The sequence below is a fragment of the Notamacropus eugenii genome, chromosome 1, assembly GCF_028372415.1.
Source record: "Notamacropus eugenii isolate mMacEug1 chromosome 1, mMacEug1.pri_v2, whole genome shotgun sequence".
Lineage (NCBI taxonomy): Eukaryota > Metazoa > Chordata > Mammalia > Diprotodontia > Macropodidae > Notamacropus > Notamacropus eugenii.
The window spans coordinates 636,425,736-636,449,831 of NC_092872.1; the positions used below are offsets into that span (position 1 = coordinate 636,425,736).

The 24,096-nt window shown below is 37.8% G+C and overlaps 1 long non-coding RNA gene across 2 annotated transcripts in view; it reads left to right on the forward strand.

Moving 5' to 3' along the window:
• Positions 1-24,096, forward strand: part of LOC140520921 (uncharacterized) — a 150,875-nt gene that overhangs the window by 44,608 nt on the left and 82,171 nt on the right. For both annotated transcript variants that reach the window (XR_011972707.1, XR_011972708.1), the window contains exon 2: positions 4,949-5,219. This is a non-coding gene — a long non-coding RNA (uncharacterized lncRNA). The remainder of the gene's footprint in view (positions 1-4,948; positions 5,220-24,096) is intronic.

Consider the following 24,096-nt stretch of genomic DNA (forward strand, 5'->3'; position numbering starts at 1 on the left):
GGTCCTTCGGTGTAAGCAAGAAGAACACCTATTAGGCACACGTGTAAAGAATGAATTCCTGCTTAGGAATGAGTTGGATCTTCTGAGCTCTCTTCTTCCCTTGAGATTCTGGGTGAGACCTAGCTTATTATCATTATTTTTAAATTCCATCTCTTTGACCGCCAGTGAAGTGAATCTTATATTGGAATGGAAGGAAAGCAATGAACTTGGAGCGGTGGTGAGCTAAAGAGAGCTGTTTGGAGAGAGAAAGCCCTTGATGTTTATGCATCTGCAAGTGCTCTAGGATTGTTATGACTAGTCAGAGTAATCTTCTGGCAGATGTTGGATGATTTGGTATGTGGAAAATGAGTTTGGAATCTCAGCCTAATCAATTTCATTACCTATTGGAGAGGTATTGGCATTATAAAGTTTCTGTGGGCTTGGAGCCTTGTTATGCTGTTTGATCCAAAGCAGAATTCAATGTAATGTGGTTCTCTCTTCAATTCTGTTCCAGGAGAGATAACCAGGAGAATACTGGATAGATCCTTCTATGAAGTGGCTTTACCTAGAAGACAGCATTAAAGCAAGGTTCCCAGGGTTGTTCTAGCATATCAACTACACTTGACTGCAAAGCACTGAATAGGGGCACTCTCCTGGGATATTCTGTACACACACACACACACACACACACACACACACACACACACACATGTTTTACCTGATATTTTCAATTTTCAATCCATTTTAAAAAATACAGTCCTTGGACTGGGCTATTTGGGTAATTTTTCTTTCCACTATTGATAGCTAACATTTACATATCACTTTCTAAGTGTAAGCACATTACAATTATTGTCCTCACAACAACCCTGGGAGGTAAATGCTATCATCCTCCTCATTTTATAGATAAGGAAACTGAGATAAATAGAAGTCCCAGGGTCTCACGACTAGTCTGAGGCTGGATTTGAACAAAGTTCTTCCTGACTCTAGACCTAGTCCTCTATCCACCATGCTACCTAGCTGCCCCCAGAATAGCCAGCATTCACACGGTGCTTTAAGGTTTTCAAAGTGCTTTAATACATTATTTCATTTGGTGTTCTCAATAACTCTACAAAGTAGGTACTATTATTATCCCCATTTTATGGACAAGTAAACTGAGGTTGATAAATATTAAGTGATTTACCTGGCTAATATTGGTCTGAGGTAGGATTTGAACTCAACTTCACCTTGCTACAAGTCCAACACACTTCTCTGTTGCTTAGCTGCCTAGTCATGGGGTCAGTCTAGTCTAGTTGGGCAGTCATCTTGAATGGTTTCTATGAAACTTGACATGATCTATTCTAGCTAACTAAATAATTCCAATTCACCTGGTGTGGAGCATCTGTGTACAAAGAACCAGTTTGTCTTCACAACCATCTTCTCCCTCCTCCTCACTAAACTATAACTAATGTTTTGTATCTGGAGCTTTATTCCTTTGAAACCAGTCTAAATTCATGACACTAACAGAGCTTCTATTTCTTCATCAGGTAGAAACAACTGAGCTTAACACAAGGTTAGCAAGACTAATTTGTTCAAATCAGAAGTTGCCAGATGATGACTACTTCCTCCCCACTCCCAACAGTTGAAACTCCTACCAGTTGAAACCTAGTGGAGTCCCTCTCTTGCCTCCTTTGACTTGCTCCCTCCTCTGAAGTAGCTTCCCCAGCGAGGTACCTTGTGTTCTTTGGTCTGAGGACTTTTATCCTATTTAACTTGTTTTTAAAAAATTGACTTGAGAATGTCTTTCATGTTTCTTGTCCCAGTCACTGTATGGTTTTATTTTTCAGATTTTCTAGTTATCCTTTTGCCCCCAGCAGTGGTTAACAAAAATGAAACCCAATAACTTACATCATTCCTCTCCTAGAATCTTTTACTTTTGGCTTTTTTCCCCCATTAGTTTTTTTTTTTTTTTTTTATCCTTGTACTTTATCCTTATTCTTGACATGGAACTCACAGTGGGACTTTTGCTCTCTGGGTTCTTCCTTCCCACATCTGTGAAAGAAGCAGGTTGGACTTAACGATTTCTGAGTTCCCTTCCAGCTCTAAAACACCATCATTCTGTGATCGCTTTCTCTTTGTAGCCTAGTTACCTGTGGCAAGGCAGGCTCCTCAAATGTATTCTGTGCATAAACTCAGGATTTCCAGAGCTGTAAATGTATTCCATTTGAAATTTCTTTAAAATGTTGACAGATGTGGATGTGAGTATTATTGAATGCTGAGTTTTACATTTGCATTCATTTCTGTTATTTCAATGGGGACATTTTTATAAAATAAAAACGTGTTAATGCCCTTCTTGGAACTCTCCTGCCTGACTGGTTTCTGCTGTGGATTTAATTAGCTTAAGTACCATGTTCCTGCGTGGGCTTTGATTTTGGGGAGGCCCTAGTGGTTGTTCTGTTTTGGGGGATCCCTTGGAGAGAGAAGTCCAGTTTTTCATTATCATAATATTAAGTCTGTGCAGATGCTGCTTGTATAAAGGAATTAGAGTAGGTACTGAGAAAGTACGGCTGCATATTCTGAGTCTCCTGCCTCCCACCCCAGTCTAGCTGTAGATTGAATCCTGTTTTACTTAGGAGAGGGAAAAAAGCAAAACCTTTACAAGGCCAAAGTAAAGGAACCATCCCTTTTTACAACCTTGTAGCTCAGATGGTTTGTTTGTTTAAGTTGAAGGCATTATATTTTGCGTGTGTATGTTTATACTTTGTGTATTATAAAAATAGCATTTGTATTTTGGGGTTCTCATTAAAGAAAATGCAATCACCAGGAGATTGTATATCAACAAAGAATAAATGATAAACTCTAGCTAAGATGAATTTGTGGCCAATAGTAATGACAATGTTTTTTCTGAGTTTGCCTTTGATGTACGCTCAATACACTCCTGTCCTTTCACTTAGCTGGCTACTTGTTTGCAAAGGCATTCCTGAAAGAGGTTAAGAAAAGACTTGACCTGTGGTACACTTGTATTCCAGCCTTTCCATGGAAACAAATTTCTACCCTTTCTCATCTGTGTATGCTATGGTTCTAGGTTTGTTTGTTTGTTTGCTTTTGTTAACAACTAAGTGAAAATTTCTTTTATTAGAGAAGGAAGAGAAAGTACCATATAAAAATAATTGAAATAGTTCATGGCAACCCTCCCAACTGTATGAAAACAAGGAGTCAGGTGGAAATCCAGAGATCACTTATTTTAAAAAAAAATTTGAAAGGGTTTAGCATCATCTATTGGCTTTGTAATCCCTGACAATGTGCTGGCTTTAGGATTTGGTGTTGGTGGGGGGAGTGAGGATGGGGTGAGGATGGTTAGGAGCAAGAATGGGAGGGGAAGCTGGAAAAGAGGATAGGGGAGGTGTTTAGCTTTCATTTGTAAGCGTGATACCCGCTGCTTTGTTTATGGATCTGATGCTATTCATACAGTCTTTGCAATATTAATTTTTAATTTATGATGCTCATTAGGAGACACTTAAAACAGAACAATTATCATTTATCTTGATATATTATTTACTAGGACTGACTGTCATGGTTAGGGACCCATGATTAGTGAGAGGGGGATTGACAACAGCCTCTGAAAGGTGCTGGGCTAAAGGTATAGAAGCTTAGAAAGCAGTTGTTGAGACCCAAGGCCCAAAGTTCTGATGTCGAAGCAAAAGCCACATAGTCCCTAATCAAAACTCAGGAGGACTCTTCTAAGACAATCCTGGAACAGTACTTAATGAACCTGCAGGATCATATTAATGAGACTCTCTGTTAGGCCACCAGTTCATCAATTATTCATCTAGCTGCATTCCTGATATTTTACTGTCTTCCTTCTCTTTTTTGCTTTCCTATGTGATTCCTTTTTTTTTAACCCTCTATTTCCTTATCTGGAATGTAAACAAGGCTCCTGCTTCAGGGCTGCATTTCCTGGTCCACAAATGTCCAGCCACGTCATCAGCTGGAAAGGTAAATTTTTTCCAAAGACCTAGGAAGATGGACACCTGCTCTGCCTGTGAATATTCATTCATTCATTCATTAACCACTTATTAAGTACCTACTGTGTACCAGGTACTATTCTAGAAACTGAGGGTACAAAGACAAAAATGAAAGAGTCCTGCCAAAACGAGCTCAACAGAGTGCTAAGGATAAGTTCAAACAGCCAGGTGGCCAAACAGCTAGGTGGTTCAAATAGCTAGGTGGTTCAAATAGCTAGGTGGTTCAAACAGCTAGGTGGTTCAAATAGCTAGGTGGTTCAAACAGCTAGGTGGCCAAACAGCTAGATGGTTCAAATAGCTAGGTGGTTCAAATAGCTAGGTGGTTCAAACAGCTAGGATAGAATACTAGGTGAGAGTCAGGAAGACCTGAGTTCAAATGTTCCCTCTCAACATTTATTATTATTTTGCTCTGCTTCTTCTTGCCTCAGTTTCCTCCTTTTAAAATGAAGTGGTTGTATTCAATGGCCTCTGAGATTCTTTCTAGCTCTGAATCTATGATTGAATGAACAGGAGAATTGGGAAGAAATTCTTCTTCTGCTGGAATGATCTGGGTCATTCAGATAATGGCAAGATTTCAGATCTAGGTTAAGTGTTCCTAACCTAGGTCTGTGAATTTGTTTTCTTTGAAAAAGAAAAGATAATAATATTTGATTATGATATGTTTCCTTTGTAATTCCATTATTTTACATGTTTTCACATATATATATAAAACCATACATATATAAATATATAGATATGCAAAACATATATTTATACATATATGCATATGTGTACATTTGTGTATGTGCATGCACATGTGTGCCTAGTGTGTGTGGTGGAGAGAACTTAAAAAATAGTAATCCAGATCCAGAGTGTAATAGTAGACTCTCTTGGGGATGTGTGTTCATCCTTCATTGCTGAAGAAGACCATGCCATCAGAGAAATAATGACATGACTTGGCCTTGACTTTGTTTTTGTTTTTTTTTGAGTGAGGGAGGACTGTGCTGATCACCAGCCTCACTTCTCCTCGAGAGCCATCTGAATCCAGTGACCAGATATTCATCAGGATGACTGAAGATTACCCAGGATGAGGCAATTGGGGTTAAGTGACTTGCCCAAGGTCACACAGCTAGTGACTGTCAAGTATCTGAGATGAGATTTGAACTCAGGTCCTTTTGCAGTGGTTCTCTATCCACTGCATCACCTAGCTACCCCAACAGTAGACTCTCTTGGGAAAGGGGAGAAGCAGAAAAGAAGAAGGTAAGTGGGTAAAAGTCATTAAGGGCTGACTGGAGATTATCTATTTTGTTTTATTGATATAAAAAGTAAACTCTGGACAAGTCAGTCCTTATACTTTTCTTACATATGTTGAGAAGATTTAACTTTGGATCTAGTTCTGAAGTTAAGCAGAACTTATCATCTAATGAAATAGAGTGAAAATTTGAAATTCTGCTTCCTGGGACAAGTACCATGAAATCCATCTGGGGGAAACCACACAAAAGGCATTCTTCAATCAAACTTCCATATAAGTTCAATTAAATTCATTTTGGGGGGGGGGTAAGAAGAAATCATGTCATCTGGTGACTTCCTATTTTAATAAGTTGTTCTTTTTTTTTTTTTTTATCAAAGTACTAAGCTTGTTGTTTATACTTACAAAAGGAAAACAAGTGTTACAAGTGCCTTCTAAATTTAAAGGCTATGGAACAAAGACCTATTCACTCTACTTTAGTTACACCTCTGCTATGGATGCTTCAGTCCTCAGATGAGGAAAAGAGCTGTCAAAACAGAGCAATTCTTGTTTATGCTGAACTCAGCTGCTGGTAGAAAAACAAATCATAGATGCCCTGTAACCTAAAGAAGTGGAATGACCTATTACAATATAGTTAAAAATGGGTGGTGGCAACATTTCCTCAGCAAGAAATGTTACAAAACACCAATATGAATTTATGAATAAGCAGAGAAGAGAAGGATCTAGGTGCCCAAGGAAGAGCGAATGAAGAGAGGGGACATGGTCAAAATTGATCAGCATTGGCAAAAGAGACCCTGAAAACTGAAGAAAGGAAAATAGGGCTTTGTCAGGTGATTAGAATTAAAATTCCAGAATATCAAGTGCAAAATTACTCCTTGTGCCTCAAACTAGTCAGGCATTCTGGAAAGTTATTTGGTAAAGTGCCCTTAGAAAATATTCTTTGTAGTCCCATAAGCCAATAGATTTTGGTTTCCTTCAAGACTCCTGATAAAGAAATATTACCACACCAGCTTCTTGACAGCACTTTAACACCAAAAAAGGAATTATTGATGCTGTTCCACAAGGTCCACTTTGGGATCACAACGAGCTAGACTCTCAGTATAGTGGAGAAAATGGGGTTCCATAGGGGGATTAGGACACAAGGTGTGGATGTCTTGGAAAACACAAGAGTTCCATGGGATGTTCTAGAAGGAGATGTGCAGACTGGAGAAGAATGGTAGCATGACCAAGAGATGGTAGCACTAGTACTTCTTCTAGAGCATTTAGGAGATTCAAATGGTGGAAGTGGCATGGGTGTGTCAGGGATTAGACTGGCTTGTATAAAAATAACGAGCTCGTTTTATGGTGAGACTGACTTGAATATAGGTGGAGAAGATGCTCAAGGCTGAAGAAAGCAGTAGAGTTAATAGTATTTGAAGAACTGGGCTTGGCTCTTTCTCTTCCTTTTGTTTTCATTGTGGTGAGAGGTAGTGGTTCATGGGGGTCTATATGGGTCTGGAGTCACATGTAGCTCACTAGAGTCCAGACATAACATGCCTCAGGTTGAGAAGAATGTTCAGTGCCACAACTGTGGTCATAATCAGTTTTGTATTTGAGGCAGTGTAGCAAGGTAGAAAGAGTCCTGCCTTTGGAAAGCTGGGTTAGAGGATCTAGAAGGGTTAGATCTAGAAGGGGTCTTAGAGGTCATTTAATCCAAATCCATTTTTTTATAGTTGAGAAAAATGAGATCCAAAAAGAAGACTTGCCCAAGACACACAAGTAGCAGGTATCAGAACGACTTGGGTTTGAATTCTGTTTTTTATTACCTGCATGACCTTAGGCAAATTAGCAGAGACCTTTCTGGGCCTCAGGTTTCTTGGGTATAGAATGAGGTGATCTTTAAAGTTCCTTTCAGATATAGATGCCAGGAATGCGTGCTTTGAAGGGGTATTGGGACTTTAATAGGATCAATTATGTTGATCAAACCAAGATACTTACCTTATCTCTGATCTATTCTGTGTAATAAAGAGATGACTGAAATCTCTGTTTCTACCTGAGGACTGAGTAAGATTCAATTCTGATTATTCATAATCAGAGTGGGTTAAAAACAGTTTTTGCAGTTGCCAATAGTATTTAGGAGAAGAACTCTAAGTTTTTGGAAGGGACCAAGTATTTTTTCCATTATCTTGGATGAAAAAAGGATTATCAACTTTAAGCATGCTCGACTGAATAGGATCAATATATTATATGTGATAATGCTGATACACCACACCTAATTTATGTAGATATATTATACACATATACATACATATATAAGTTAAAATGTAACAAGAATATGCATGTATATTACATACTATACAATACTATTGTGATCTCCTATGTTTAATCATCTTATTGTTGGAGGAGTGAAGGGAGAGTGAGAAGTACTCTAATTAGAGATCAGTTCTTCTTGTGTTGGTCAAAATGAAGAGGGAAAGTGATCATGTTTTTTCTTCTTTAGAAAAATGCAAGTTTGCCATCTGAATTATTGAACTACGTTAAGTTGGAAGAGACCTAAGAGGTCATGTAATCCAGTTACTTTCTTTTCAGATATATTTATTCTAGGGTACCTCAACCAATTTAACATTTATTAAGTATGCATTTTGTGCACTATATACTGCTAGGTAATGGAAATGCAAAGAGAAAAGTGGACTATCTCTTGCCCTCAAAGAACTTATATTCTACTAAGAGGATATATCCTTTTCACAGGAAAGTAATTTGAGGTGTTTGACAAGGGAGAAAACACAATTGGAGAAAACAGCAAATGCTTAACTTAAGAGACGGTAATTGAGTTGACTTTGAAGAAAGCAATGAATTCCAAGATGATAGAAGAGGGAAAATACACTCTAGACATGGGAGATAGTTTGTATGCCAGTTTGAGGAAAAGCTAGTAATTCAGTCTAATTGCAATGAATCATTCATGAAAGAGCAATGCACATTTGATCTGGAAAGGCAGTGTAGAGCCTCACTAGCTAGTTTTAAATCTCAAGTAGAGGAGTTGTGTTTTGTCTTAGCATCAACGGGGAGCCCAGGAAATCTTTTGAAAAGGGGAATACATAGTTAGACTTAGGCCTGAATGACTTTAGATGCTTTTAGTGTAGAATAGATTGGAGAGGAATCAGGGAGACTGGAAATTGAAGACCAGTTCAGAAACTATTAAAATAATTGATTCAAGACATTATGAAGGCCTGAAATTGAGTAGTGGCCCTGTGAGTGGAGAGGAGATGAATGAAATAGAACTTATAGACAAGATAAAATAGACAAAAATTGGCAATTGTTTGGGAATGAGATGTGAGAGAGGGGGAATAATTGAGAATGAGTCTGAGATTGCCATCCTAGGGAACTAAAAGAGCTGTGGTACCATCAACAATAATAAAAGAGTTTGGAGCTAGGTGAAAGTTTGTGTGGGGAAGATAACTGATTCCATTTTAGATATGCCAGACTTCAGATGTTGAGATTGAAGGGTCCAATAAGGAGCTGGCAATATATGAATACAGTTCAGGGAAAGAGATTAGAGGTAGATATATAATTATGGAGGTGATTTGTGATGAGATGATAATTGACCCCCGAGATCACTGAGAGAGTATATATATTGAGAAAAGAAGGTAAGACAGAATCTCCTTTTAAGGGATAAAAGATTTATGATAATCCATCAAAGGAGCCTGAAAAGGAGTGGTCAGAAATATAGGAGAGAAGCCATAGAATGCAGTGTCATGAAAGCTGAAAAGAACAGAGAATATTTAGAAAAAGAGAGTGGTCAATTAAAGAGATCAAGTAGGACTTGCAATTAAAGGATTATTGATGGAAGGAAGGATTGAAGGACCAGAAATCACATTAAATATGAAGTATAGGATCAGGATGATTGAGGCAGAGAAGAGAGAAAGAATGAAATTATGATCAGAGAAGTGAATTTTAGTGTTCAAGATCATGGAGGTAGCACAGTTATGGGTGATGGTGAGATATAGTTATCTCATTGTTCGGTTGAAGTAGAATGAATGAATATGTAGGTCATAGTAGGTGAGAAGGTTGAAGGTATGTGGGAGTTCAAGACATTTGAGTAGATATCAATGTATATATTGACATACCCAAGTATGAGGTCAAGGACTATGCAGAGGAGAGCACTGTGAATCAACTACTATACTTGAAAGAGCAGAGAGACTAACCTGAATGCCAGTAAAGTATAGTAACATCTGGAGAGGATAATCAAGATGAAAAAATAAAATTTCAAAGAAGAAAGGCTATCCAAGAACAAGTCACAGCAAGTTTGGACATTTATCGTCTAGTTGGACAGAGGCTGATGAAATTTTCTTTTCTTTTCTTCCTTTCTTTCAATCAAGGTTGAGTGACTTGTTCAGAGTCACATAGCTAGTAAGTTTATGAGGCTGGATTTGAAAGCAAGTCCTCCTGATTCCAGGACCAGTTGCTCTAACCACTATACCACCCAGCTGCCCCTGAATTTTTTTCAACCATATCTTTACATGGTCTTAAAATATCTTTGGGGTTGTGTTCCTTATTGAGAGGAGTGCCCAAATTGAAAAATATCATAGATCCTTTAAGTACTGAAGTACAGATGAAGAAACTTCTCCCCAAAAGGAATGATTTAGCTATGGTCACACAAACCACTTTGTGGCCATTCAAAAATAAGAAGGTGAGTCCTTTGATTCTCAATCTGAAATTTCTCTCATTGAACCAAATTTTGGAAAATAACTGAATGGTTCTAAAGTGTATCTTTACAAAATCATTGGTGAAAACACTAAGCGTCCCTCAATTAATTTAAATTACTAGGCCCAGATGAACTATGTTTCAAGGTGCAGAGTAAATGACAGATGTAATATTGAACCACTGTCAATAATCTTTTTAAAAAAATGTAAATTGTAAAAGGTATCTCATAACTTGAGACAGGCAAATGTCCTGATTTTAAGAAAGGTAAAGAAGGTAGATTCATAAAAATATTGGTTGATGATCTTGACTTCTATCCATAGCAAAATTCCAGAATTTATTATTAAAGTATCCTATAATTTGGAGATAAAGGAAACTTTAAAGATCATTTCGAACAGTTAGGTGCCATAGTGGATAGAGTGCTGGGCCCGGGGTCAGGAAGATTCCTTTTCCTGAGTTCAATTCTGGCCTCAGACACTTAATAGTTGTGTGACCCCAGGCAAGGCACTTAACTCTTTTTGCCTCAATTTTCTCATCTGTAAAAAAGAGCTAGAGGAGGAAAAAAGCAAACTACTCCAGTATCTTTGCCAAGCAAATCCCAAATGGGCTTACGAAGAACTGGACATAACTGGAAAATGCTGAACAACAAAAAGGTCTTCTTTAGCTCAACACTTTCATCATGGTTTTATCAAAGGACAACTCATGCCAGACTACCCTTTCCTTTTTCTTTTTTTTGACAGGGAGGAAGGAGACAATTACTAGGTTGGTAAATACAGGGAATATAATAGGTACAGAATACCAGAATTTCAATAAAATAATTGGAAAAAGTCCTTCAGCATGTCAGAATGAAAAGAAAGAGTTTTGGATTTAAAGTCAGGTAATATTTGGGTTCAAGATTTAACTCCAAGACTTATTAGATAGGTGATTTTGGGCAAATCACTCAACTTCAATTTCCTCATCATCAAAATATGGATCATCATACAATGTTGAAAAGGTAGAGAGTTGAGCTTCCAAGACCCAGTTCAAGTCTTGTCTCTGACACAAACTGGCTCTATGACCCTAGACATATCCCTTAACCTCTCAGTGCACCAGACCCAATTGTAGTTCTTGTAATGCAAAGATTGTAAATTATAGAAATGATGCCAGTCTACAATGGTGATAGGAGTTGTCTCACTGGTTGTTTCCTGATAGTGATAACATAGGTTTTGTCCAAAAAGCCAAATAGCAGCAATGACAATAAAACTTACTTACTATTGACCTCATAGGGATAGAGTGACAAAAGTATTTTGTAAAACTCAAAGCAGTACATGACTATAAACAGTTATGTTATACTTTTGGACAAGATAGTGAGATGTGGCCTACATGATAGTACAACAAAGCAGATTTGAAATCTGTGGAATGACCAGACCTAAAGAGTAGTGATTAAATCATCTATGTCAATTTAGAGGAAAGTCATTAATGAGATATCCCCAGAGATATGTTTTAATCCCGTTCTATTCAATGATATTTAGCAATGATTAATATAAACATGTAGATACTTGCCATGTTTGTTGAGAACCCAAAGCTAGGAGAAATAGCTAACACTCTGGATAGTAGAATAAGGCACTCAAAAATTTTGAAAGGCTAGAACAGTGGATTAAATATAAGATGACATTTAAGAGGATTGAATGTTAAATTCTACATATATATATATATATATATATATATATATATATATATATATATATTTTAAAGTTGTGACCTATAGCAACAGAGTAGTTCATGTGAAGAAGACCTGAGGGGTGTGATCAATCAGTCAGTCACTCATTTACATGAGTGGAATACAAGCTAGGTATGAATTAAGAATGAGACCTGGTTCCAGGAGTGGTGGTACGTGCATGCTATCTCTACTATTGGGGAGGCTAAGGCTAGTTATCTTGAGTTCAGGAGTTCTGTTCTTGGTACTTTCAGCCAACCAGGTGTCAGACACCAATGTGGTGAGCCCTTGGGAATAAGGAGTTACTGGCCTGCCTAAGAAGGGGTGAATCTGCCCAGGATAGAAACAGAGCAGGTCAAAGTTCCTGTGGCATTAAGCAGTAAAATTTAGAGGACAGGGAATGGCCACTGCATTTATAAACTTGGCAAGATAGGGAAAACTAGCTTCAAAAATTCCAACAAAAATGAGACATGGAAGTCAAATAAATCTAATGCACAGTTAGGCTATATTTCATTAAGAAATAATATAAAAAATAACAGAATTCTCACTGTACTCTTCTCTGGTCAGACATCATCTGAAGAATTTTATTCATTCTTTGGATCATCTTTTAGAAAGGACATTGACAAACTTGAGCACCCTGAGGGAAGGGCCACCAAAATGAGAAACAAGAAGATGTGGTTGAAGGAGTAGGTTGTTTATTCTGGGGAAGAAGTATTAGATTGGGCATGCTGAATGTTATGGTATTTGAAGAACTATCACGTGAACAATAGTTTAGACCATTGTTTTTGACATGATGGAAATTGAAGTAATGACTAGAAGTTGTAGAGAGATAGGTCATGGTGATGATGGTTTCTATTTGAATCTCAACAGTGGCTCAATGTAAGGAAATTTTACCTAAAAATGAGAGCTTTCCAAATGAGGAGTGAATAATTTTCAGGATACCATGGCTTTCCCATTATTAGAGATCCTCTAGAATCTTAAACAGAAGCTTATCCAACTTGTATGGGTTACTGGAGGGGATTCCAGCTGGTCTAGGTGACTTTGAACATTGCAACTGCAGATGTTCCCCTTTCCCTCTAATCTTGAGTTTCTCACTGTCTATTGATTCTTTCCCTCCTACTACATCTTCAAACATGCCTAGCTTTCCCTATCCTTAAACAGCAGCAGCAGCAGCAACACCAATAATAAAAACAAAATCTTTCACCAGATGATGCCATTTCTGTGAGCCTGTATCCTATATCTCTCCTCCTCTTCTCAACTAATGTCCTAAGGACTTAGAAAAAGCTGTCTACATTCATTGACTCCCATTCCTTTCCTCTCATCCTCTTCTCAATCCTTTGCTATGCAGCTTTCAAACTCACCTTGTGACTGAAACTGATCTCTCTATTTTTACCAATGATCTGTAACTGTAGAATACTTATCCTCCTTCGCTCTGCTGATTTTGATACTGTTGACCACTTTTTCTTCCTAGATAGTCTCTCATCACTGAGCTTTTATGATGCCATTCTCTCCTTGTTCTGTTTGCACCTTACTGTCTAACCATTACTTCTCAGTATTGTTTAGTTCATCATTTATCTCATGACCTGCTAAGTGTGATTATTCCCCAAAACTCTGTGTTGAGTCCACTCCTCTGTTCTCCATGTTCTCAGTTGGTGACCTCACCAGCTCCCATGGGTTCAGTCAACATGTCTCTTCAGATGACTCACAGATTTGTATTTCTAGCTCCAATTTCTCCCCTGAGTTTCAATCCTGCACCACCAATTACCTGCTGGCATTTCAATCTGGATATCCTAGAGACATCACAATCTGAATATGTCCAAAAAGAATGAAATCATTATTTTTTCCTTCCATATTCATTCTTCTTCTAAACTTCTCAGTTTCGTTGAAGGGATCACCATTCTCCCAGTTTCTCAGGTTTATAACTTTGACATTATCATAGACTCTTCAGTCTCCTATACCCCACATGTCCAATCAGTTGGTGAGTCTTACTATTTCTACTTCTATAGCATCTTTTTATAACCATCTGATCTGTTTGCTCACAACACAGCACCCCTCTTGGTTCTGGTTCTCATTATCTTTCCTTAGATTATTGAAAATGGTTCTTTGTTGTTCTCCCTGCCTTATATTTCTTTCTACACCAGCCCACTCTCCACTATTGCCAGAGTGATTTTCCTTAAATTTATAGGTTTGACCATGTCACTCTCCTATTAAAAAATTCTCTAGTTCCCTATTGTCTCTAGGGTCAAAGATAAGCTCTGTTTAGCTTTCAGAGTTCTTCCCATCCTTTCCCATCTTCTCTTTCATCTTCACAGTACATTACTACTCCTCCTCTACACTTTCATCCAGCCCAATGGTTGCTGTCCCTGTTCCTCAGACATAGCACTCCATTTCCTATATCCATACCTTTATGCTGGCTGCCTGTGGCTCCTGAAACATGCTCCCTTTCTACCATGGTCTCGTAGAATCCCTCTTAGATTTCAAGACCAGTTCAAGAACCACCTTCTACATAATACCTTTCCTGATCTTGCCAAGTGCTAATACCCTCCTTCCCAAATTAACTTGTATTTAACTTTATACTTCCCCCTGCCATCTGCTGTCTCTGCCTCTGTCTCACCAGTCATCAGAGGCACCTATGTTCAGTGGTTGGAGAACTAGGCTTGGAGTCAGGAGCAATTGAATCCAAATGTAGCTTCAGACACTCACTACCTCTGTAACCCTGAGCAAATCATTTGAAAGTCTGTTCATCTTAACTTGCTTAGCTATAAAATGGGGATAATAACACCTACCTACCAGGGTGCTTGTGAGGATCAAATGAAATATTTGTAAAATGCTTAGCACATAGTAGGTACTATAATGCTTTTATTATTATTATTAACTACTTGTCATCTACATGTTAAAACATAGGCTCTTGTGAGAAGGAAATATTTCATTCATTTATTTGTATCCTTAGCACTTAGCATAGTGCTAGACATACAGTAGTCATTTAAAAATACTTGCTAATTGTTGCATACTTTTCTGCATGCAAATTTTATCATAAAACAACTCTGCTCTAGAACTAGCCCAATTAAACCTTATTTAAATATAACCTGGAATTCTTATCATTGTTTAACATTATTTTTTAAAAAATTGTAGCCATCACTAGGATAAATACTAATTATAGATCATGGTCATAGGCTCAGGTCTATAAAAATAGTCCCTTTAAGTCATTTTGGCAATTAAGTAGTGCTGACCTTCAGGACTCATGCAATTCTCACCTTCCAGAACCATTCAAAATTGTCTAAATTTCCTAGTCTCTATTTTCATAATGAGAAATGTGAAATGAGAAAATGGATTTTAAAATTCATCACCATGAAATAGTCTAAATAAGGTGATATCGAGAAGGGAAGAGAAGGCAGCAAAGAATCACTACCCCGTCTCTGTCCCTGCTACCTATGTCTTCCAAAACGCACACACACACACACACACACGCACATGCATACACACACACACACACACACGCACTGCTTACAGTACCTATTAACCTGATATATAAATCTTGGAGAGAATGACCTGGCCCTCAGATTTTAGGATATGACATTTAAAGGCACATGTAAATGAGAGGAGAGGAGTTTTCACTGTAGCTAGCAACAGAATAAAATGAGGTCAATGCTTTCTTGCTTATTTCTGTAAAAAAGCGTGCTTTGAAACAGAAATAGGAAGGTGTGTGCATGTGTGTTAGTGGAAGACTTATCAGAAAATATATGGATGTTATATAGCTATATAAATGTACATATAGGCATATGTGCTATATGTGCGTAAATATAGATACATAATCATACACACATGATATACATACATATATGCATATATGTATATATACACACATATGTATTTGACTACTCAGATACAGTGTATGGTATATATACATATATAAAGCCACCATGGTTTCTTCATTAGAAAACTACCTATTCATAAACTTTGACCATTTAGCAATTGGGAAATGACTCATATTCTTATTGGTTTGACAAAGGTCTTTATATATTTAAGACATGAGACCTTTATCTGAAAAACTGTTTATAAATTTCCCTCCAATTTTCTGCTTTTCTTGTGATCTTATTTACATCTAGAGAAAGAACTGATAAATAGATATATAGAATGATATTACATGCGTGTGTGTGTGTCTATCTATCTATCTATATTTTTTTGTCTAATGGCAAACATCTCTAGAACAAGGAGAAAGGAGGAGGAAAGCAAAAGAAAGAAAGAAAGTTATATATAAACATAATTTTATTGTATATTTAAAAGGAATAGCAGGTTTTACATAATAGATTTGTAGTTTCATGTGTAATCATCTTTTTTTTTCATATTCTACTATGTTATTAAAATGCTTATTCTATTTCTTAAGTTTAGGATAAAATAAACTTTAAGAAAAGGAAAAAAGATATGGTATAGTGGTTAGAGAGTTTGAGCCCAAGAATATCTGGGTTTAAGATTCAACTCTGAACCATATTGGCTATGTAATGCTGGGCAAGTCATTTAACGTCTCAGTGTCTTGCAAGTCTTCCAGATGATGCCTCACAAAGAAGGTACCAGCATGCATTAGCAAAAGATGTATCACCTGAGAGTTCTCTATACCAATGAAAGAAAGTGTCCTAGCCTTGTCCTATTATATATGGTACATACACATGTATGCTTGTATAAATGAGAATAACCATTAATTGGAGAAACCTATGTTCAAACACAAAAACCAGGATTTAAACTTAATTAGACCAGGATATGATCAGGATTTAACCAGATCCCAAGAGGTGGGTCATTGGTCAACATCCCAATGAAGGCAAGGGATTATGTATTATGTGTCCTATGAAGATTATTCCTGCTTGGAACTCAGTGACCTTCACAGTTCCCACAATCCAGTTTGTTTGAGTTGGTTAGTCTTTCTTACACACATACCCAATTGTTTCTCTAAGAGGGAAAAAGACACAGAACTCTACCCTATAGCTCTATAAGAGTGTCAAAATATACAGGGAAAGCCTTTCAAGCTGAGCTTGAATGGTTGATGCCAGAATACCACACTACAACCTTCTGTAGTTTTAGTTGCTTGGACAAAGAGAATATGGCAATCACAAAACTTCCTTTCAATATTTCTGTAGAGAAAATATCATAGGGTGTGATGAATTTGAATATTGTCCTTATCCAAAAGGGATCTGCCTCATTTGTACTGAACAAATGATATAAAGTAGATTATGGACTGACTGATGACATTAGCAATCAAAGAACAGAGTTTTAGCTGTGGCAGAAATAGTGGGCTAACAGTCGGGAAATTGAGTTCTAGTTCAAATTCTGCCTCCAGTTAGCTGAGGGACCTCAATAAAGTCACTACTATTTTCTGGGGCTTAGTTTCCTTTAAAATAAGGCCATTACCCTAGGAAATCTGGAAAGTTCCTTCCAACCCAAATGTTCTCTCATTGCGTTCCGTTTTCCCTGCATAATAAGACACATCTCTCTATATAGCTGATGAAAGGTAATAAAGGCAATTAAAGCATGAGAAAAAAAAAATTCAGTCCAAGTAGTGCATTTGAAATTTCTTGCCTTTTCAAGGTTTTTTCCCAGGCTTGGAGAGTTCTGTTGAATTGTCAGCCCACATACTGTGGCTTGCTCAGAAATCAAATTTGTCTATGCTTATTTCTGATCATTGGGAATGGGATCATATTTTCAAAATTATAATCGGTCCCCTCAATAAGGCAAATCGGTCAGACAGAGTTCTCAGAGCTATAACTTGGCTTCCATCCTTTTCAGAACAGTGCTTCTGAGCAACCACCAGCCCCTTGTTTCCTTGCTACTTCTTTCTTGACAAGATTCAGTCACCAAGGCAGCTTTTAAGGGAAAATCCAATAATGGTCTCTGTTATAGAGTAGTATACGAGGCTACTTTTAATACTAGCCTTTTATAATCTGGGTAAGGTCACCTAACTTTTCTGATTTTTGCCTAGGGAGAACTTTCCTTTTATTTTGAACATATTTCCTTTTGTCTGGTGGGGCAGTAATTGACTTTGTCCTTTTTTCATTTATCTCTCAGCCTCCTGGTTGCAGCGTCTTCTCCCCGGAGTCTCAGGTTAGAAGTTTTCCCTTTTGTGAAACCATGACAGGTGCCTAATTGAATGATGAATGTCCCTTTATTAGTCTGTAATTGGGCTGCCAGTTTTTTGATTGGTTTGTAGAGATGTTCCCCTCCTCATCAGACACTGCGGGGGGCTTAGTGGCTGGCAGTCTAGGCCTACACTCCATCTGTCTAATCACATCTAGCCCCCACTCTTTTTTGGGGGGGTTATGGAATGAGGGGGAGGGAAGTCATAATAAATTATGCTAATTCAGTATTGCTCTGACAATGAGAATATCGTATTGTTACGTGTGTCTTGGTAGTAAATGCTCGAAGACATTTTATCGTCATGGCTGCCGAGCCTGACAGGCCCACGATGAAGATTAATGGGCCTCACCTGAGTGACAGAACAGGGGATTGTGGGGCCGAGAGGGTCATTCATCATACTCTGACAGGTGTCATTCAATCTGACAGCAGTTCCACCATCATTCGGCTAGGAGTTCCATTTTTCTGCCAGTTAAGCAAGGAGTTTAATAACATCCCCAGAATTAAAACTCATTCTTTGTAGCAGGTCTGACAGCTGAAAATAAGAAAATCAATTCTTCACATGTTATAGCCCAGTTAACTGACTGGGGCTCTGCCTTTAATTTAGTCTTTGGGCTGAATTTCAAGCAGGCTGCTTTTGTAAGACATCATCTATTAAAATTTACCAATAGTGCTAACTTCGGTGTTGTTATTATTGTGGTGGTATTAAAGATGCTGTCCCTGATACCCAGTGTCATTTTTGCTTGCTGCACACTGAATTGCACCCATCCAGTCATTTGGGCTCTCCTACTTCATCCTCATTAGTGATGTTTACTGCTTCTCTCTTCATTAATATTGATCCCCCCCAACTACCGAGAACAACAAGACAGACACTAATTTGAAACATTTGGAATCATTAAACTGTTTGGATTTCTAGTTTCAGCATTCCTGGAAGCCTAGGAAGAAACTGCAAATGTATAGAAGTAGAGCTGGACATTTGGCAGGGACCGATGGGCAGTGATCCACCTGACAGATGACAGGTTAGATTGGTTAGTCACAAGGACTGAGGCACAGGGCAAAGAAATCAGGTAAAAACGTTTGCCCCATATGGCTTACAGTCTGCTGCCTGTTAAAAAACAAAGGTCTCTTTTAAGAGTTATGGACAAGCCATCCTCACTTCCCTTCAGAACTTTGCTCTGAATCTTCCCACTTTGCTCAATTTCAGAGCACAAAGGGAAAGCTTTTAAGCTGAACCTTTTCCGAGTAGAAGAATTTCAAGGCTGACCTGGAACTGTAGCTGGCACCTTCAACATCTTGGTGAGGTTTGACTCATTTTATGGTACTCTGGGCAAGAAGGGTATCATTCTAATTCTTGAAAGAGAGATTATTAGCTAATAGATCTGATTTGCCTCTGGAACACTGAGTACAGCTAAATAGAGATGTCTGCTAACATTGACCAGCTTCACCAATCAATCAATAATAAATAGCAGCTCACATTTACAAGGAGCCCTCTAAAACTGGCAAAGAACTTTCCTCACAGCAGCCTCTCTGAGGTGAGTAGTAAACAAGTATTATTGTCTCCATTATAAAGATGAGGAAACTGAGACTCAGAGAGTTTAAGTGACTTGTATATAATCACATAGCTATTAAGTATCTAGTGGGATTCCAACCTAGGTCTTCTGACTCCTGGCCAACATATTATTTGCTATAATCTTAATTAGATAATTTCCTGGACTTGAGTTCACTTGTCACGTAGCCATGACTTATCTAGATAATTCAATTCCCCAAGTCATTCTGTTTTACAGATTTTTAGGGCTAGACAGATCTTAGTGATCATCTAAGCCAACCCATTCATTTTACAGATAAGGAAACAGAGATCCAGAAAGGAAAATTCTTAGAATCTCTCTACTCATCTCCTATAGATTCCCTACCACATTCTGTCAATTATTCCATATTTTTCCTACTTCCTCAAATCCCAACTCTACCATCTTTCTCATCACTTCCTACTTTACTGAGAAGATTGAGGTTATTCAAGATAAGCTTTTTCAATTCTACTCTTTTAAACTTCTCTATGTTCCCCTCTCACCTGGAAAAAAGTTAACCCCTCAATATGGACTCTTAATATCAGCCTTTCCCCTCCTTTATGACTATTTCCCCTTCCGTTGAATTTTAAATGTATCTTTTTGATCAGTTCTTTCCTCCTTGGCTAGCAGGAAAGTTGAATTCTCTACTATCCTTAAAAATTCTCATAACCCTGCTATTCTCTTAACTTATCACCCTGTTTCCTTATTTGAAGTGGTTTTCCCATGGTCACAAAGTGTGTAAGTGGGTGTGATGGTGTTCTGTCTTCTCATCATCTTGTGTTCTTTTTACCATGTCATGTGATGTTATTTGCACCTCAACATTGATCAAATTAATGTTATATAGATAAGCAAAGTCATTCAGGCCAAATACATACATATATACCCACACATATTTTACTTATATTATTCTATATATATATTATACGCATATTATTATACGCATATTACACATATATTTAAATATATATTTACACATTTTATATATATTATTGATAGTTGAAGGATTTTAAATTGTTATATACAATAAAATGAGATACATGTTAATCACTTTACAAACCTTAAGCACTATCTAAATTATATCTATTAATAATAACAATAAGAAATGCAATGAGGAAAATGAAGTATCTAACGCCCAGATACTGTAATACTCTGGGTACTACACTATTTAGACACAACCACATTGACTCTTTAGGCATCAGGGCAATTTATACAGACCACTCAAAAAAATGCTGTGATGGGCAGATTCACAAAAAGGAAAGATCTTAAGCACCCCTAGGTCTATGCGGAGTAAAAGTGTTGCTAACATCAATGAACCAGAGCATCCTAGCTCTTATATGAATGGGGATCATAGTAGAAGTGGGATAGACAAAAGATTTGTTTTTCCTGAACCAAGAATCTATAATCAGTAGAAATCAGAAAATGTCAGTAGGTGTATTTTTAGTTGCTTAAAGATATATATCTTTATTTATATACATACATATATATACATAATACATGTATGCATGTGCATACACACACACACACACACTCACACACACACACACACACACCTTGTACCCCTTGGAATTATAAAGGGAAAACCAAGTGGATGAAGAATGCATATTTCCCAGATTAGGACATGCAGTTGGATGGTCCATCAGCCCATATTATCTTGAACAATCATTAGAAATAAAAAATTAACAGAGCTCAAAGTTGAATAGGAGGGAGAGGGCAATCTAGGTTGCATCTGACAAATTGTTTGTTCCTTACAATGATCCCAAGATGTTCATTGACAGTCACTTAACCGAATCTCAACTTTCTCTTACCAATATTCTCCTGATGATGTAAATGGCTACAGATAATGAAAAACTCTGATTGAGTTTGGAGAAAAACTCCAGTGACCCTGGAGCAATGGATTCTTGGTGAGTATAAGAAAGATACACTTGGTTTTTTTAAAAATAAATTTTGTTAATATATTTTGTTTTTACATTACCTGCAATTCTCAATGTCTACCTCCTTCCTCCCCCTCCCAGGGAGCCATTTATTATGACCAAGCATAAAAAAGAGAAAGCAAAACAGTGTAGGAAAAGGCAGTAACCTATCCAAAAAGTCTGATAAATGAAAATTTCCACACTCGTAGTGGTTTACCTTAGCAAAGAAGCAAGAGGACATGTATCTCTTTATGTCTTTTGGGGCCATGGTTAGTTATTCATGGTAATTTTGCAGTATTCACTTTGGATTGTTTTGTCATTTTTTATTTCTATTGTTTAATCTTTGTGTATTTGTTGTGCAGCAAAAAGACTGCTAGGGTAATATTTTCTTGCCTCAGCTCATTTTCTTTTGCCTCAGTTGCTATATCTTTTCCCATGTTTCTCTGTATTTGCCATTACAGTACAGTAATTCCCTTATTTTCATGTACCATAGCTTGCCTAGCCACGGCCCCAGTCAATGGACATCTACTTTGTCTCTAGTTCTTTGCTATCGTACATGTTATCAATGATGATTTGTGTGCGAAAAGTGGTGTAGAAGAAGTCAATAAGCACATGAATGACTGCAAAGGGAAGTTGGTCTGTCATTTTCAAGTGTGAAACAAGGAAATAACACCGGAGTGAGAAAAAAGAGATATGTTGTACTATCATTCCAGAAATAATAAAAGATCTACAAGAAAGCCTTCAAGTAGTAGAAAGTGAGAGGTTTTATGAAAGAACATAGACAAGAATCACACATTATGAAAAGGTCTGAGATTTGGAATTTCCTACATCAATGAGCCCACACATCCCATCCCACAACACATCAGAGTATTCCCCACCATACTTGGCATAATGGCAGAATCACCACAGTTGCTAAATGAATACACAGATGAATGAATGAATGAAGTTTTGGGCCACTTTTCTGGTTTCTATGTCAGAGACTAAGACTTGGTGTTTTCTGATGACAAACGATACACGTAGGTCACAGAATCTTGGAATCATAGAGCTGAAGAAAAATGAAGACTTCTTCTAGTCTAACTTTTTTTTCTAAATGATGAAGCTGAACCTCAGCAAAGTGAATTGATGATCATTCAGCTGCCATCCATGTAGATTGAGGGTATGATTCAGCTAACCTGAAATGATCAAGAAGGTGGGGCTTGTGTTACACAGTAGGCATTCAATAAATAGGGCATCAATGATTGGTTTCTGCTCTACATTTTTTTCTGATGTGGAGGGGTGGGTGAAGAGGCATTGTGGAGTAGCTGGCTAGCCTTGAAGTCCAGGAGGCCTGGCTTCAAGTTCCCTCTCTAACATACACTTTGTTTCTCTGGGCTTGTTCCTTAGGTTCTCGTTGCTCCAGCCATTCCTCTAAAACTATGTACTATAGAGAAGATGTCAATTTGCATCAGTAGAGGAAATTTCCCTGTCTAGGAGTTTCCCATTATCAGTGAAATCATAGGTCCAGTTCCCATCGCACTTATTTTTCATGGAGACGTCAGCCCAATAAATGCAGAATTAATTGATCATTCTAGACATACTAGAATGGAACTCAATGATGGATTTATCATCCTTTACAGGCATGAGAAAAGGAAATGACACTTGAGTTTCTACCTGCTTCATAGGTGCATCCCATTTAAAAAGCTACAAGTGAGGCAAACATAATGTGTGTGTGTGTGTGTGTGTGTGTGTGTGTGTTTATCATAAAAACTGCCAGGGTGATGGTGATGTTTCATTTTATTTCATTGCCTTAAATCATTTCTGCATCTAAGAGATTTCTTATGATGGTGTTTTTCCCCATTAAGCTCCATTCCCCTTTATATATTTCATGTCTTTTCACCCTGCAGAAGAAATCCCCAATTCAAGGCAAGTATAGCTGATCTAGGAACGTTTATGCAGTTCTATAGTGTATTTGGCACTTGTTCTATAGGGTATTTGCCATTTGTTATCATCCCCATTTCAGACCTGAGGTGAGGCGGGAGAGAGACAGACAGACAGACAGACAGAGACAGAGAGACAGAGACAGAGACAGACAGAGACAGACAGAGAGACAGACAGAGAGAGACAGACAGACAGTCAGAGAGAGAGAGAGACAGAGACAGAGACAGAGAGAGGGCAGGAGGGAGGGAGACAGAAGGAGAGAGAGAGACAGAGCCAGAGAGACAGAAACTACTAAGAAATTGGACTTCTCTGAAAATGCAGCAATACCCCAAACCCTAAAACACCACCCCTGATGGTGATGCAGGCATAGCTCAAGCTGATGTTCCCTGTTTGGCTTGCTCTCCATCTCCACTGGAGTGGATGAGAAATGAATCAACCAGATCTTCTCTGCTTCTGAACAGGACAGAAAAGTTCCTCTAATCAGCTCATCGTAAAAAGGGGCTGAGAAGATGAAAACACGGCCTATAACTTCATGAACACAACACTGACTGTGAGGCATTACATACATTTTCCATCCAGAGCAGCTTGAATTGGAGAAGTAGCAGTCCAATGGGTGGATCCAGAGTCAGGGTAGTGGATTCCATCCGACTTACAGCTGGGCTGGAGGCTGAATTTGGCAGCTTTTCCCAAGCTATAATTTTATAAACAGTATTTTTTTTCCAGGCTACCAATAAGAATTTAGACTAAGGCTCAGTTTCTGTCTCTCATCTTTATTTTGTGTCATCACATTCTAACCTGATGACAAACAGTCGGTCTGAAATTTCAGTATATTACTATATTAGTGCAATTTATGTGCTCTGAGGAAGTTGCTGATTTGTCAAGATTACATTGTGGACTTGCCTGGAATCGAATGCTTTGGTGATCACCGGAGTACTTCATCATGAAATCAAACCTGGAATCTGTGGTTATGGCTGACTAGAAGACAGCAGTAATATTATTCATTATT